General features: G+C 35.2%; 1 pseudogene; it reads left to right on the top strand.

Moving 5' to 3' along the window:
- The first annotated feature begins 2247 nt into the window (after window positions 1-2247).
- Window positions 2248-3878, top strand: LOC133789232 (UDP-glycosyltransferase 91C1-like; annotated as a pseudogene).
- The last annotated feature ends 991 nt before the right edge of the window (window positions 3879-4869 follow it).

The following is a 4869-nucleotide window of genomic DNA, read 5'->3' as shown; positions in this document are numbered from 1 at the left end:
TATAATAAATAAAAAAATGGTAAAATAATTATGTAATGTTAAAATATGTGTGAAAAAATGGGGAAAATGGAATGAGAAAATAATAAATACAAAAAAAGAAGGAAAAAAAAGCTTAGGAAAGAAAACGGAAAAAAATATGAAAAAACAAAACAAAATAAAAGAAATGATCAAAGAAAAAAAATAGATGAATGAATAAAAATGAAAAGAAGAAGAAGAAAAATAATGGGAAAATAGAAAGAAAAAATTGAAAAAAAAATGGAAGAAGAAAAAAAAAAAAGAAAAAAAGCTCATATGTGTGAAAAAAAACAAAAAATGATAAAATAATAAATACAAAAATGAAGAAAAAATAGAAGGAAAAAAGGAAAAAAAATGAAAGAAAACTGAAAAAATATGAACAAAAAAAACATTACAAATGAAATAAAAAATTTGATAAATTAATAAAGAAGAAGAAGAAGAAGAATGGAAAAATGGAAAGAAAACAAAAATAAAGAAAAAAATTGGTAGAAAGAAAAAAGAAAAAATAAGTAAGGAAAAAAGAAAGAAAAAATAACTTAAAAAATAATTAAAAAATGAAAGAAAAAAATAAATAAAATTACTTTCAAAATCAAAGAAAATATAACTATGACAAAAAAAAAGTGACATTTTCATATTTTAGTTAGCTACTAATTGTGTTTCTCATATTTTAATTTTGTCTTTAATAAATTTTCCTATATAAATTAAGAAAAATATAATTTCCATATTTTTGTACATTGATGGTATAAAAACCATATATTTTAGGATTTATACATTTTTGGACCCTGTGTTTTTTCCCATTACATGTTTGGATCATGTGTTTTGACAAATTATTTTTTAGACCCTATGTTTTGTAAAATGGTTAAAATAGAACCATAAACCCGATTTTGGTCAATGTTTTCTCAACTAAAATCACAAATAATTTACCAAATTAACAATTCAGAACAAAAATAAAATCATTCTGCTTAAAAATTGTGTTGTTATATTCAATTTTTTCTTCATCAAAATTGAGTTTAGGGTTCTATTTTAACCATTTTACAAAACAGAGAGTCCAAAAAATAATTTGTTCAAACACAGGGTCCAAACAGGTAATGAGAAAAAACACAGGGTCAAAAAATGTATAAACCCTATTTTTTAAAAATCCCCTCATTATATAAAGAAGGGAATTTACTCTTTTGTACCATTTTTTTTTTGCAAAGTATCGTTCGGGTACACTTTATTTTCAATATTGCTCATATGGTACCCGTATTTTGAAAACATAGATATTTGCTATTCTAATTGATAAAATTTTGTCAATATGACCAAACTGTCAGCAGTTATATATAATTTGTAGCTCGTATGATTGATAATAATTTGATTAAATTGATAAAATTTTATTAATTAAATTTGAGTTTATGACACTAAATATGTACAATTTTAAAATACATATACTAAATATGTACGATTTTAAAATGCATAATACCAAATATGTATAATTTTAAAATGCAATGTAAGGGCAACTCCAACCATGAACACTAAAATAGTGTTGAACCAACGTCAAAATGAGGTAATTTTGACACCATATATTTTTCCAATCTAATCATAACACTAAAAATTACACCAAAAAATATATTTAACATTATTATATTCTCTACAAAGTACACATTATATTATTATATTATTTAATCTTACAAATTAAATAATATACATATATTTATATATATAAAATTAGGGGTGCACACGGGTCGGATTTTCGGGTTTCGGGTTTGGATTTTACGGGTTTCGGGTTAAGAAAAATGGTACCGAAACCGATCTGAAATTTTTGGGTTTTTTTGGGTTTCGGGTTTTACTCGGGTTCGAGTTCGGGTTTGATTCGGGTTGGGCTGGGTCATTTGTGTTTCCAAATTTTGCAAAAAATACCATTTTTTTACACTTTTTTTTTTCAAAAATACCATTTTTATCAAAAATATAATTTTTTTTCAGATTTCGGATTTGATTTTGGGTTGGGCCGGGGATAATTGTTTTTTTTGGCCGAAAATCCAAATTTTGCAAAAATACATTTTTTACACTTTTTTTCAAAAATACCATTTTTTTCGAATTTTGGGTTAGAACCTGTACCTAATTTTAACGAACTTCAAACCCCCCGATACCATTTCGCAATCCCACTTAAGTACCATTGAAGTCACTTATAGTTTAGAATCAACAATGAGATGGCCTAAAAAGAAGAAGATGAGTCGGTGGCAGCTATCTATTTGACTTGGAGGAACAGAGACCACACACACACAAACACACTAATTAAAAGCTTGAGCTGAGAACTCATATCATTATCGAGCTGTTAATGGAAAATATGGAGAAGAAACAAAACAGCGATCTTAAACTTCAACTTCACATAGCAGTATTCCCATGGCTAGCTCAAGGTCACCTAATCCCATTTCTCCAACTCTCCAAGTTGTTAGCTCAAAAGGGTCACCGCATTTCCTTCCTTAGCACCCCAAAAAACATCCGTCGTCTCCCAGACATCATCCCCCAAAATCTCTCTCATCTCATAACCTTCGTTGAGCTTCCGCTGCCTCACGTTGATGGCTTACCAGACGGAGCTGAGTCAACCTTCGACTTACCGATTCACGACGTCCCACTCCTTAAGAGAGCCTACGACGGGCTTGAACCCTGCTTGACTCAGTTTCTGGAAAACTCGGGCCAAGTCATCAACTGGGTCGTGCACGACTTTGCTTGTCACTGGCTACCTAGAGTCTCGAGTCGACTCGGGATCAAGTTAGCTTTCTTTTCCATACTCAACGCCACATCAATGTCCTTTTTTGGACCACCATCGGCGAGCGGTTCTCGGAGCCGACCGGAGGACTTCACGTCGGTCCCTAACTGGTGGAAGGAAATGCCTTACGACGTCGCTTTTAAGTTGCATGAGATGGAGTCTCACTGGGACTGCATGGACTCCGATGTTTCGGATTTTGAGCGAGGTAACGAGGTGGCTCGGGGCTGCGATATCATACTCACCCGGACTTGCCCCGAGTTCGAACCCGATTCCCTGAGTCTTCTCAAGACTCTTCACGAAAAACCGATTCTTCCCATCGGGTTGTTGCCACCGTCTGAACCAAGAGAAAACGGAGACGAGAGATGGGAAGCTGTGAATCAGTGGCTGGCTTCCAAGAACGGTGACTCCGTCCTTTACATTGCGTTCGGTTCGGAGTTGAGTCTGAGTCAAGAATTGATGCACGAGTTAGCTCGTGGAATAGAGAAATCTGGGCTGCCGTTCATTTGGGTGATTAACGATCGCCCATTGGTAGAAGGGAAACTGGGTTCGCACATACTTCCATCTGGGTTCGAAACCCGGGTCTCGGATCGGGGTGTGGTGTGGAGGGGTTGGGCGCCACAACTGAGGATCTTGGCTCATCCTTCGGTGGCCGGGTTCTTGACTCATTGCGGGTGGAGTTCGGTGATCGAGGGCCTCGGGTTCGGACGTGCGTTGGTTCTGTTTCCCGGTGGAACCGCAGACTGTTGCAGAACACGGGAATCGGGTTGGAAATTCCCAGAGATGATCGGAACGGGTCGTTTACTTGCGACTCGGTGGCGGAGACGATCAGGCGAGTCATGGCGGACGAGGAAGGACAGCCACTCAGAGCAAAGTCACGTGAAATGAGGAAGATCTTCGGCAGTGTGGAACTGCAGAACAAGTACTCGAACCAGTTGGCTGAGTTTTTCGCAAGAGAGACTACTGAGTCATCCCGGTGACGTTGAACTCGGATTTGGTGATTTCATTTAGTCAACTTATTAAGTTAATTCTAATATATAGATTGAAACAAAATAAATAAATAAATAGAGATTCTATTTGTAATTTTCTTCTGTATTTTGAAATTGAAATTATATTTATATGTTTTATTGTAACATAATCATTTTTTTTTTTAAAAAAAACAAACAAAACTACTTGTGTTGTTACTTGGGAAAAATACAAAGTAAAGAAGGCCAATTCCATCTGAACAGACTAAAAAAAGTAAAAAAAAATACAGTCAGCATAAAAATTACAGAATGAAACTCCAAAGGCCAACTCCAATGGTAAGGGGAAAAAAAATCACCTGTCCCCAAATTTCATATCTACTCCATGTCCCACCAATTATTTAAAGACACATCATTTATTTATTTAATATATATTTAAATTATTTACAACTTTCTCTTTTCCTAACTATACATAAATATGGTGTCTTAAAATAATTGGTGAGACATGGAGGAGACAGAGAATTGGGGACAGCAGATTTTTTTTCTGGTAAGGGTGGCTGTTAGGATATATATTCTGTGATATAATTTTGGGATTGTTTCCTAATCTTTAGGCCTTTATCTTTGCTGTATTTTAGGAGTCAATCTTGGGATATTATCTTGGCTGATCTTTAGGAATTTCGGTTAATGTTGGGATATTATCTTTGTATATATATATATATATGGAATGAATAATAAAAGGGCAGACGATATACTCCAAAACTGTTTCTACATGGTATCTGTCGCCAAGGTTACCTACCATAGCCATGGCAGAAAATGATCAGCAGCCACCACCTTCTTCAAAAATCGAACCTACTTCACCATTCTACCTTGGATCGCAAGATCGACCGGGAGATTTTATTACTCCTACTCGTCTTCGTGGAGACAACTACGATGACTGGGCCGGAGACATCCAAACGGCCCTTGAAGCACGCCGTAAATTTGTGTTCTTAGATGGAACTATCCCTGCCCCTATTGCTCCTTGCACGCAGTCCGACTGGACTACGATCCACGCTATGTTAGTCTCTTGGATTATGAACACCATTGATCCAGAGATTAAAAGCACCCTCTCAAAATATCGCGATGCAAAATGCTTGTGGGATACGTTGAAGT

This window comes from Humulus lupulus, chromosome 7 (genome assembly GCF_963169125.1).
Source record: "Humulus lupulus chromosome 7, drHumLupu1.1, whole genome shotgun sequence".
NCBI lineage: Eukaryota > Viridiplantae > Streptophyta > Magnoliopsida > Rosales > Cannabaceae > Humulus > Humulus lupulus.
This window is presented reverse-complemented; position numbering and strand designations above follow the sequence as displayed.